Source organism: Callithrix jacchus, chromosome 12 (assembly GCF_049354715.1).
Source record: "Callithrix jacchus isolate 240 chromosome 12, calJac240_pri, whole genome shotgun sequence".
In the NCBI taxonomy this organism is placed as follows: domain Eukaryota; kingdom Metazoa; phylum Chordata; class Mammalia; order Primates; family Cebidae; genus Callithrix; species Callithrix jacchus.
Window position 1 is genome coordinate 41277213 of NC_133513.1, and position 13244 is coordinate 41290456.

Genomic DNA, 13244 nt, shown 5'->3' on the forward strand with positions numbered 1-13244 from the left:
ATCCCAACCTTTCCAGCTTTCAAAGTAAATCTGTTTCCCTAACCATGTTTTCCTAATTGGTATCTTTATCAGCGCCAAAGAAAACGTCAACAGTTTAGAAGTTCATGGCTAATCTGACAGGTGTGTTCAGGCCAGCACATCTTACCATGTGGAAATGAGTCATTTTGTGCCTAATAACCCTGACCTACATGAACAAGAGAAAAACAATAGAAATTATTTTTATGTATACATGAAATTTTAATTTATAAAATTATGATATTATATTTGGTTATACATTTGTACAATTATTTTTGTGTTAATTATATTTTATTATAAAAATGATACAATGTAGAAAAAAAGACATAGAGAAAACATAATACATAATAAATAATAAATTAATACATAATAAATTAAATCATTACCCCAAAATCCCAACTCAAAGACAAGTGCTGTTAACATTTTCAACTACAGCACAATAAATTTAACTTTGCTTAAATATGATGGAAGAAGAAGAAAATGAAATGGGATTGAAGAAACTGTGGAGCATCACACGAATGCTCCTGGTGGCCTGTGACGAAGCAGCTGTCCCTTCCCCTCCATGCCTCTCCTTCCCTCTGCTCATGGACGTTACAGCACGCTGCACTCTACCATCTCTGTTTTCTATTTTCAATTTTGTCTTCTGTCTCCCATGCAGTCCCTAAAGATGAGTCTTTTGAGAGCAGGGACTCTGCATGCCTGCTCCTGTTACATAGAGGAGTGATGCACAGGGCCTGGGCGTGGCGGGTGCTCACGGGGTCTCTGCAATAGGAAAGCAGAGCGCAGATGCCAGTCATGGGCCACAGGGTCAGCTCTGTGTAATGAGGACTGGAGGCAGGAGGGACAGTGGATGAACATGTGCATTGACAGTCTTCTCATGTCATTTACTTTTAGAAAAAAAAAAAAATCAGTATGGACAAGACTTTCATGACTTTCCTGGACCAAAGATAGAAAAATCTGGACAGTAAGTATCCTTGGCAGAAGGCCCTAGAGGGCAGGAGGCCAGGGGACAGGGCTGGGCACCGTGAGGTGTACAGAATGCGGATGCCCCCCGTGCTGGGGCAGCATGTGTCTGCAGCTAGGCTAAGCACACACTGCTTACCTCCCTTGTTGGTGGCCTCAAGGTGTTGAGGGATCTGCAGTGTCCCAGTGTCTGTGAGGAGGGCAGGATTCAGGAGATGATTGCCCAAAGAATGGTTCCTTCACTCCAGGTCGCCTTTCAGAGTTAAGCCAATGGACTCTGTAAATACAGAAGAGCCAGAATGGTGACCACAAGCAGCCATCTGTGGTAACTTAGGACACAGTTACAATGACATGAGACCTCATACAGGGCCCCTCACTGCTGGATCCACATCCCCCTTGGCCATTATTGCTGAGGTTGACCTCACAGGGCTTTGGGGAGTGATCGCTCATGCTGTCCACTCACCAAGGGCAAGAACTGCATCTTCCGGACTGGCTCTCACCATCTTTGCTTTCTGTGCTTTAGAGAGTTCTTTGCTGAAGCCAGCCTGGACAATGGCAGAAACGTCGTTTCTAATGACATCACCATGAAGAGCACCATCTGTGTGAATACCAGGGTGGGGATGCCACCAACCTCGGCTGTCCAGAGCCCCTGCACCGGAAGGAGATACACCCTGGGAGAACGAAAAGGGCACACAGTTCCCAGGAAGTCCTAGAAAGTAGCATGAGCAGCAGGTAACTGGGGCTGCTCGATCCTGTTCCAGCTGGCACATGTGGGTGAGGCTGGGAGGCTGTCTGCCAGGATCCAGAGTCCAGGGCCTCTAGGGTGTCCAATTTCTCCACGCGGGCCTCCCAGGTCCAGGGGATCTGGAGGATTCCACACACTACCTTCAGGGTGAGTGTGCCGCTGAACTGGTGCCCCAGCTGCTGATCTGGTCCTAAATCCACTCACGACCCTGGTCCCCAAGCCTGCCTGGTGGTCACTTGCTGTCATTTTCCGGATGCCACCAGCCTCTTTTCTGCCTCTCCTCCTCGCTCAGGCCCCTGAGCTGTCCCTCTCTGTTCCCTTGCTGAGCCCTGAAGTAAGTCCCGTCTTGCTGCTGATGGGGAGGCTGTCAGGCATGCAGGCCAGTTCAGGCTCATCATAGGTTCTCTCCCCTCTCCTCCCCCACCCCAGCCTTCTCTCTAAGCAGAACTCTGGATCTGGGGAGGGCCTGGACAGCCTGCATTCCCATAGATGCTGCTCAAGATCCCTTTATTGTGAGGAACACCCAGAGAAGTGTTCCCATGGCTTATACCCTACATGACCCTGGTTCTGAGCCAGGACTTCCTCTGAATTCTCTAAGCCTCACAAGTGCCCCCAGGGAGGGAGGCTCATTCCCCTTGCACAGATGTGGAGACTGAGGCTCAGACCCATGCGTGGATGTGTCCATGGTGCAGACCCTGGAAGTGGGGAGAGAGGCTGTGGGGGATGGACCTGGGTCTCCTGACCCTGCTCCTGCGCCTGCACCTCTCTTGGCTGCAGCACTGCCACCCTCACCTGTCTTTGTACCTGTAGATTTTGTGGTCCTCACAGAAGCCCTGTGCCACAGACAAGGTGTGCAGTGAGGGTGGGTTCTTCAGGCCGTGGAAGCTTCAGACTTTCTTGGCAGGGCTCTACGGCAGAGCCCTTGAGCAGGACCAAAGGAGGGATCTGTAGCTCTCTGGGTCCCAGCCCTGGCCACTGGCCGCACTGTGGTAGCTGGAAGAGGGACCAGCTAGAGAGAACGAGGAGTAGGCAGATGGGATGCCAAATGGTGGGCACCGGGAAGAGGCAACACAAGCCCTTCAAGGCCACTGACCTGCGCATTGTCTAATAGGCGTAGAGCACGTTACTACCTCTCTCCTACAGGGTGCCAGTCCACCATAGACGACGCATCCATCACACGCCACCCATCCATCAAAGAACATGCATCCGCCACAGACCACCTGTTCACCACGGGACACCCATTCATCACAGACCACCCATTTACTACAGAGCACCCATCCACCACAGAGCACCCATCCACCATAGGCCACCCAGTCACCACAGAGCACCCATCCACCACAGGCCACCCGGTAACCACAGAGCACCCATCCACCACAGGCCACCCAGTCACCACAGAGCACCCATCCCCCACAGGCCACCCAGTCACCACAGAGCACCCATCCCCCACAGGCCACCCAGTCACCACAGAGCACCCATCCACCACAGGCCATCCAGTTACCACAGAGCACCCATCCACCAAAGAACACCCATCCATCACAGAACATCCATTCATCACAGGCCACCCAGCCATCACAGAACATGTATCCACTACAGACTACCTGTTCACCACAGGACACCCATTCATCACAGACCACCCATTCCCCACAGGCCACCCATTCCCCACAGAGCATCCATCCATCACAGGCCACCCATACCCCACAGAGCCCCCATCCATCACAGGCCACCCATTCACCACAGAGCTCCCATCCATCACAGGCCACCCATACCCCACAGAGCCCCCATCCATCACAGGCCACCCATTCACCACAGAGCCCCCATCCATCACAGGCCACCCATACCCCACAGAGCCCCCATCCATCACAGGCCACCCATATCCCACAGAGCCCCCATCCATCACAGGCCACCCATACCCCACAGAGCCCCCATCCATCACAGGCCACCCATATCCCACAGAGCCCCCATCCATCACAGGCCACCCATTCACCACAGAGCCCCCATCCATCACAGGCCATGCATTCACAACAGAGCCCTCATTCATCACAGGCCACCCATTTACCACAGAGCCCCCATCCATCACAGGCCACCCATTCGCCACAGAGCACCCATCCATCACAGGCCACCCATTCACCACAGAGCTCCCATCCATCACAGGCCACCCATTCACCACAGAGCACCCATCCATCACAGGCCACCCATTCACCACAGAGCTCCCATCCATCACAGGCCACCCATTCACCACAGAGCACCCATCCATCACAGGCCACCCATTCACCACAGAGCTCCCATCCATCACAGGCCACCCATTCACCACAGAGCACCCATCCATCACAGGCCACCCATTCACCACAGAGCACCCATCCATCACAGGCCACCCATTCACCACAGAGCACCCATCCATCACAGGCCACCCATTCACCACAGAGCACCCATCCATCACAGGCCACCCATTCACCACAGAGCACCCATCCATCACAGGCCACCCATTCACCACAGAGCTCCCATCCATCACAGGCCACCCATTCACCACAGAGCTCCCATCCATCACAGGCCACCCGTTCACCACAGAGCCCCCATCCATCACAGGCCACCCATTCATCACAGGCCACTCATCCACCACAGAGCACCCATTCCTCATAGGCCACCCATCAGTCACAGGCCACCCATTCACTACAGAGCACCCATCCATCACAGGCCACTCATCCACCAGAGGGCACTCATTCATAACAGGCCACTCATCCACCATTGGGCACCCATTCATAACAGTCCTCCCATTCACCACAGAATATCCATCCACCACAGAGCACTCGTCCACCGCAAACCAGCCGTCCATCACATACCAGCCATCCACTACGGAGCACCCATTTATCATAGACCACTCATCTGCAGACCACCCATCCACCACAAACCACCCATCCATCACACACCACCCATCCACCACAGACCACCTATCCACCGCAAAGCATCCATTAATCACACTCCACCCATCCATCGCAGAGCACCCATCCATCACAGACCACTTATCCATCACAGACCACTTGTTCATCACAGAGCACCCGTCTGCCACAGAGCACTGGTCCATCATAGGACACTGGTCCATCACAGGAGGCAAGTCAACCACAGGGCTGGACAAGCAACCCACTAATCATCCAGCTCCTGCCGGCCCTGCTCCTGACCCTGTTGCTGCTTTGTGGTTTCTGGCAATTGTGTGGCAGGAGAATAAATACTCCCTGCCCACCCAGCCCTGGGGCCCAGACACAGGCCCATCCTCCAAGAGACTTCAACATCTGACTGCCACGTGACCCCGCCTGTGGGAAGTTTCCCATCAGCTCCCGGGTCATCACATGAGCCAAGGGAAGTGCAGACACTGTCCACACATTCCCAGAGCCTAGCAAGCCTGGACTTCCGCAGGGCCTCCTGTCCTGGGATGGCCACAGACAGCTGGCCTGGGATGCACTAGACATGGAGCTGAGGCCTGCCCTGGAGCCTAGAGAAAAGTGACCCCAGAATTCCTGAAAATAGGGCTGCCTCAACAAGCTGGACTTCTGAAAGCCTGAGATGAACAATGGTCAGGAGACGGCCTCTGTGTGGAGGAAAAGAGGGTCCCCCACGAGGTTCTGATGGAGGATGCTGTAACTCCCCAGCTGTCTGTGCCTTGAGAAACAAGCATGGCTCTTGGCACATGTCTGGTGCCTTCCCCATTCCTCCATCTGCCTTTTCTGAGCTCCGGCTTCCCCTGGGCCCCATGCTGAACTGAGGAAGGACAAAATAAAGTAGCCACCATTCCCCACAAGGAGCTCACAGTCCTGTCCAGTCATGGCTGAGGGTGAAATGTCCACCCCTACAGGAGTGAGAAGGGCCCCTGTAAAGCAGAGCTGGAGCCAAAAGCAGAGATGGAGCCCAGGGTGAGGAGGGCGGCAGAGGCCCTGGGTCCTGGGGTGGATGGACCCAGCCCAGAGAGCTGCAGACAAAGGACAGTGCAGGGGCAGGAGAGGACAGAGCTCAGCCCAGGGAATACACAGGGCTCATCTCTTCCCAGGGAGCCATGAGGGGAAGAAGCTGGGTACTCGGCTATGAGGCTGGGAGGTCAGGGAGGGCTCCCAGGGACAGACAGGCTCTCCCTGAGGAAGGGAAGTGGGGCGGGTACTCTCGTCTTTATGTGGCTATGGACAGAAGAGGACTGTTGCAGGAGCTGGGCCTCTCTAGGGACGTGGTCCCTGGCCTGGATGACCCCTAGGGTTCCCACAATGTGAGTGCAGGGGTTCTCCTTGAGTAAGGTTGGAGGCTGAGGCCTGCCCAGTACAGCACCACAGGCTCAGGGTGCCCAGTGTGACACCCCAAGACCACGCTCTGTCTTGCTGCTCCAGACCAGGGTCCCAGCTGTGCACAGGGCCAAGGCAGAGCCCACCCACCCTCATCCAGCCCACATTTGTCTCTTTTGAACATTCTAGACTGTCAAGGAGTCACTACCTGTGCAGAAGCCAGAAAAAGTAAGTCATGGTTCTGGACCGGATATTGTCACATCCCACCCAGTCCACTGACCTTCACCGAGAGTGTCACAAAGCCTGTGCCCCACGACCTCCTCCTTCCTGGGCAGAGAAGAGGGTGAAAGAAAGGCAGAGTGGAGCCTGAGAAGGGCGGGGACTCACAGTGTGGTCCCCAGCACACCTTTCCCTCTCCCTGCACCCCTCAACATGAGCCTTGTCACCAATTCACAGCCTGAAGTGGCCAGTTTCAGCAACTGTGATGATCTCTCCTGATTAAATGGGGCTCTTCCGTCAATATCCCACAGAGCGTTTATAAGATGCTAAGGATGGAGGCACTTGACACTATGCCCTTGCTCCCAGGATCTGCCCAGAAAAGAAGCAGGCAATTGTTTTTCTTTTTTAGGAGTCAGAATAGGCAAAACCACCTCCTCCTCCTTCATCACCACCACCTCCACCCCTGCCTCCTGTGAACACCTACCCTACTGTGATAGTTTGTTGCTGTGGGTGCCAAGGAGTGTGCAGAATAAGAGGGACTGAAGTGAGAAGCACAATGGAGAGGAGCTGTGACCCCCGGGCTGGGACTGTGGGAGAAGGTGGCAGCCCAGTCCCGCTGCAGAGACCTGGGCCTTGGTGGAAGGCTGGCTCTATGAGTGCTGGCCTTTGGTAACTTGATGCCGGGGCAACCAGAGGCCCACCTCACTCTGGTGCCTTAGTGGAGGGCAAGTATGAGGGCTCCTATCCCTTGCACCACCAGGCCTGTCTCAGCACAAGGAGCTTCCTCTTTGAAGGATCCATGTTTCTGGACATAGCAACTAGTAACATCTGACCAGTCCTGGCCCTCCCGGAGGTTATAATCAGCTCTGGCAATGACTTAGGTTTCAAACCAGTGGCCTGCAGGTCTATGAGTCAAACAAACTGAGTCACAAAGAAGCTCCCTCAGGTCAGGAAAATATCAACCTGACATAGTCAAAGGGTCAGAATGTAGATTAAAGAGAATTTATTCACTTGAAAAGATTGAGGATGGACCAATCTGAAAGCACAGATTCCAAAACACAAAAGTCAGCGTTACAAAGTGGAGAAGTCAGGGACCATTTATACAAAGTTCAGGAAAGTTAAACCGAATTTTAACATCTGACTATGGGAGGCTTAATGCATAGTCACGATGATCTGATTAGTGGAAAGAGTCTTTCTGTTTGGCAAAGGTGTATTTAACATTCCACACTCAAGATGCAACTATCATGAGATCTTGAGCACCCTATGTTCTCATTTAGGGTGAGGACAACAAAGAAGGCAAGTAATCTATAACAAGGATCAATGAGGGAAAGGAGGTGTTTTGGTCTCTGGTCTCTCCTAGTCATTTACAAAACCAGAACAATGAGAAAGAGAGTTAAGCTATAATCTACAAAGTAGAATTGCAGACAATGATATGTGACTGAGTCTTCAGGGTTTAACTTTCTCCTTGGCATAATACATTTAGAAGGTCTTGATATTTTACTTCTTTTACATTTCTTCTTCCTTTTCTTCAAATTCTTTCAGAGAAAACATGGCAGAAGAATCATGTATTTAAGTCAAAATCTCACCCTGCTAGGAAGGTTTGTTCCTTGGAAGTCACGTCCAATAGGGGAAGAATTAGAAAGAACTAAAGCCAAAGTATAAAGGAAACAAGGGAGAAGTGGTCCTGAAACCTGGCTCAGGCCACGTGACTGCCTTTTCATTCACAGAAGTTCTTTGAGCAACCTATATTCTAGCCTTTTTGGTTGTGGATTGACTCAATTGCAAACACATGCTGTAATAACAGTGTAGACAAAAACAGGGCGAAACAACAAATGATTATAATTCCCAGAATTAGTAACAGTTTTCTGCACCAAGTTCACCAAAATACAAACCAGCTGATTAAATAATCGGAGTATTGAATCTGAAAGGTTAGTTATTTGAATTTGTATATCCGTGATTAATTTCGTAATGTTGTTCGATTCATCTGGGGTATAGACACAACACTGAGTTTTTCTGACAGTACAAGTTCCTCCTTAGGCTGTATTGAGTGTGTCTAAAGCCATACTCTTCCGTAATCTGGCAGTTCTCCTAAAAGCAACTTCATTGTTTAGTGAAGACCTACCCATGGAGCTATTGCTCAGGGCCTTTTGTGTATAACTGGCCAGGATTTCTTCATGACAAATTATATTCTCAATAGCTGATTTATGGTACAAAGATGAAAGCTAAGTGATGATACCTATGAAACACAGAATGAACACAATGAGATTGTAAATGAGGAAAATTTGCAGATTTTGACAGGGTATGAACTACTTAACCTTGTGTTCAAGTATAACCGAAAGAACACGGTCTTAACCATCCTGGGGGTAAGCATGGCCACAGGTTAGTACTACATAGCCAAGACATTCCATTTGGAGCTAACCAGTAAATACCTGCTCATTGTGCCTGTTCACCATCATGCCAATCAGTACTTTGTAATGTAATAGTGTGGATATGTCATTCTTTGGATATCCATCCCATATCTCCAGCACTGTTGGGTATGGTATCTTTGGTATAATTTATCTGTTCACAAAACAAAGGGGCAAGCTGACTGAGATGACCACAGCAGAGGGCAAGCCAGATAAAACAGTCCCAAATTTGCTTTATACTATCCTGAAATCGAGTTGTCTTACCTCTCAAATGAGGTAGTGTTGTTTCATCCCTCTGTTGGGGCACCGTCGGTATTAAAGATAATGCATTAGTTCATTTTTGCACTACTATAAATACTTGAAAGTGGGTCATTTATAAAGAAAAGAGGTTTAATCAGCTCATGGTTCTGCAGGCTGTACAGGAAGCATGGCTGGGGAGGCCTCCAGAAACTTGCAATCATGGTGGAAGGAGAAGGGGAAGACGGGATGGCTTACATGGCCAGAGTAAAGGAATAGAGAGAACGGGGAGGTGTCACACACTTATGGACAATCAGATCTCATGAGAACTCATTCACTATCATGAGAACAGCAAGGGGGAAATCTGCCCCCATGATCCCACAAGGCTCCTCCTCCAATAGTGGGAATCACAATTCAACGTGAGACTTGGGTGGGGACACAAATCCAAACCATATCAGGTAGCAAACTAGTTTCTTTTACTGAAAAGCTCTTCCCATGCCCTTTACTCTGTAAAGTATTATTAATAGGCCAGTGACATACTGTGTCCTTATTCATACTAGTGTCAAGCATCAATTACCGTTTAGAGAAACATGAATGCATTTCTGATATTGTACCCAATCTTGTCCTTGGAGAGGAGATACTCATCATGGAATCTGGAAGGGGCCCACTACTGGAAGGGCCGTGAGACTCATATCAGCCCATTTTTACATTTATGGAGAAATATGTGAGACTGGGTAATTCATAGAGAAAAGAGACTTATTGCTTGGCTCATGGTTCTGCAGGCTGTACAAGATGCATGGTGCCAGCATTTGCTCAGCTTCTGGCAAGGCCTCGGGGATCTTACAATCATGGCAGAACAGAAAGGGAGAGCTGGCATATCACATGGCATGAGGGGGAGCAAGAGAGAGGGGAAAGGTACCACATTCTTTTAAACAATGAGATCTCCCATGAACTCAGAGCAAGAATTCATGACTGTGAGGAGAAGCTAAGCCATTCATGCAGGACCCACCCCCATGACAGAAACTCCTCCCACCAAGCCCCACCTCCAATACTGGGGTTCACATTTCAACATGAGATTTGGAGGTGACAAAATATCACCACACATAAATAAAAACTATTCAATAATTAATAAGTAATTAATTAATTTAATAATTTTATTTATGTGTGGTGATATTTTGTCACCTCCAAATCAAAATAGAAATTATTTTATTTTAACAAGATTGGGAGGTACATGCCACTGCACATAATAAAATAATTTATTTTTATAATCAAAGATATCCCATTTAGACCTTTTTAGTTTTAAATCTTCATAAGTTAAGTAAGAATATTTTTCTAGATACTGACAGGAGATGGTGCCATAATTAGTGTATATGAATCAAACTGGAGTTTCTAAAGGTGGATCGCTCATCAAGATGAATGACTTAGCCTTAAAAGGATGATTGTCCATAATCTGAGTTCTGTTTCTCTCTCTGTTGTTTTTTTAAAGATTCATGAGGTGTATGAGCATGTTTGTTACACAGGTACATTGCATGCTGGGGTTTAGGCTTCCATCTAACTCATCACCCAAATAGTGAACATAGTATCCAATAGGTAATTTTTACACCTTGCTTTCCTTTTTTACCCACTTACAAAGTCCCTAGTGTCTACTTATTCCATCTTTACGTCCATGAGTATCCAATGTTTACCACCCACATACAAGTGACAGCATGCAGTATTTGATTTCCTGTTTCTGTAGTAATTCACTTAGGATAATGGGCCTCCAGCAGCATCCATGTTGCTGCAAAGTACGTCCTTTCAGTCTTTTTGTTGGCCACATAATATTCCATAGTATATATGTGCCACACTTCCTTTATTCAATTCTAATGGGCACTTAGGTAGATTCATTGACTTTGCTGTTGTGAATAGTGCCATAATAAACATATGATTGCAGGTATCTTTTCGATAGAAAAAAATATTTTGCTTTTGGTATATACCCAGTAGTGGGATTGCTGGGTTCATTGATACTTTTATTTTTTTCATTCTTAAAGAAATCTCCAATTCTGAGGTTACCAAGATGGCTGATTAGAAGCAGCCAATGTGCACCAGTCTCTCAGAGAGGAACGGAAAGGGTGAATAAATGCAGCACCTTCAACTGAAACCTCCAGGTACACACACCGGGACTAATCAAGAAAACAACTCAATCCACGGAAAATGGAGAAAAGTAAGGCAGGACCACAGCCCACCAGGGAGACACATGGAGCTAGGAAAACCTTCCCCATCCAGGGAGATAGTACTGGAAAATCAGAGGTGACTAGGGACTGGAGTGAACCAACATACCGTAGCAGCCCCAAGGAAAAGTGGACAGACTGTTACATGGATGTCCATTCCCATATCTTTGCACTGGGAGGGTCCTTCATGCCCAGGCCTCCAGCCACCCCCCACCAGGGCTATGGAGCCAGGAGCAGTTCTGCAACTCCCTGGGCACAACTCCCAGTGGGAGGGGTGGGTTGTCATCTTTGCTGTCTTGCAACCCTTCCCCTTGCTGTCTCCAGGAATGGAAGAATCTGGGGGACCAGGGGCTGGTCCAGATTCCCAGCATAGAGAAACCTCTTCGCAGAAAAGCGCCCAGACTGTTATCCATGCAGATCCCAGTTCTTACCTCTTCTCACTGGACATGGCCACCAGACCTTGATTCACCTGCCCCTGGAATCTCCCTGCCCCTGCCTGATTACCACACTCACAGGCAGCCCAGCCTTCTCCAAGGAGTAAGTCCCAGAGTCAACCACAGCCCCTCTGCCACTACAGTTGCAGTGGTGTAGCCCTAACAGCCCTAGGACTGGGAAAGAACAAAGGGCCTAGTCATTATGCTGGCAGCTCCAGCACACTGCAGTCACCATACAGACAGGAGTCGAGCCCCTCTTTTCTGGGAACCCCCATCCTCACACCATCAGACAAGACCCCTGGCTCATGAATACAGAACAGTTACTGCACCCACAGCTGAGTGAATATCACTGATAGTAGCCCAGTTTCCCTGGAAAGAGGGTCCCAGAGGCATATCACAGACCTGCCAATTTCACAGTAACAGTTTTATTCCTGATGCTCTTGATCTGGGGAAGAAACAAAGGTCCTGAGGGCTAAACCCAAGCTTATACATGTCACAGCCACCACATGGAGAGGAGAACAATCTCTCCTCCCTGTGAGCCTTCAACTGCCTGCTCTCCAACAAGTGGAACCTCAAGCTCACACCAGCCGTGTATCCTCCCTCACCGTCCCTCACAGTTGAACACCCCCAGTAACAGCAGCTTCATTGTTTCTTGGTGGTAGAACCCATAGGAGCAAATGAAAGGCCTTTGCCACTGCCTCTGCAGGGGAACTGCCCTTGCTACCCTTGGACTAAGGAAGGGGCAAAGACCCTACATGCCTTATCTTCACATCTAACAAACTGCAGTCAACCCACAAAAAAGAGACCAGTCAGTCTCCCATGGGTCCCAGCACTCAATGAGGAGTCCAAGGGTAGCAGGAGCCCACACTTACATAACATTGAGAGGGAACACAGCTGGAACTGTGAGAAAAATATAGGGGAGCCACGCAACTGAGCAAGAGTCTACCAATGGACCAATATGCCTAAGCACCAACTACTGGATCACACACCAAAGCTTCAACACAAAAATGCCTCACTAAAATGCCCCACTATGAAACCAAAGACAAGAAGTCAGCTTCAAATAAAGACTCTTCACAAAGACTTGACCCTGTGAAAACATTCAGAAAAAAAGTCTATTGACTGTACTCAATCTACATTGCAGTTATAGGAACACCCAAGTGCAAAGATGAGAAAGAATTAACACAAGAACTCCAGTAACTCAAGTGGCCAGAGCATCATATGTCCTCCAAATTATCACATCAGTTCTCCAACAAGAGTTCTTAACCAGGCTGAACTGGCTGAAATGACAGAAATAGAATTCAGAATATATATATAGGAATGTAGATCATCAAGATTCAGGAAAATGGCAAAACCCAATTCAAGGAAACTAATAATCACAATAAAATGATACAGGAGCTGAAGGACAAAATAGTCAGTATCGAAAAGAACCCAATGAATCTGACAGAGCTGAAAAACACAATACAAAAATTACACAAGGCAATTATAAGTATTAACAGCAGAATAGATAAAGCTGATGAAAGAATCTCAAAACTTGAAGACTAGCTCTCTGAAATAAGATAGACAGAAATAAAGAAAAAAGGATAAAAAGGAATGAACAAATCTCCAAGAAGCCGGCGATTATGCAAAAAGACCAAATCTATGAATCACTGGCATCCCTGAAAGGGAGAGGGAGAAAGTAAACAACTTGGAAAACATATTCAGGATATTATTCATGAATACTTCCCCAACCTTGCTAGACAGACCAACGGTCAAATCAGGAA

General features: G+C 48.6%; 1 long non-coding RNA gene across 1 annotated transcript; it reads right to left on the reverse strand.

Moving 5' to 3' along the window:
* Positions 1-437: 437 nt before the first annotated feature.
* On the reverse strand, positions 438-1482 carry LOC118146117 (uncharacterized). The gene is made up of 3 exons (XR_004731571.1): positions 1442-1482; positions 1118-1255; positions 438-902 (listed from the first exon to the last, which is right to left on the reverse strand). It is a non-coding gene; the product is annotated as an uncharacterized LOC118146117 (long non-coding RNA).
* Between the last annotated feature and the right edge of the window lie 11762 nt (positions 1483-13244).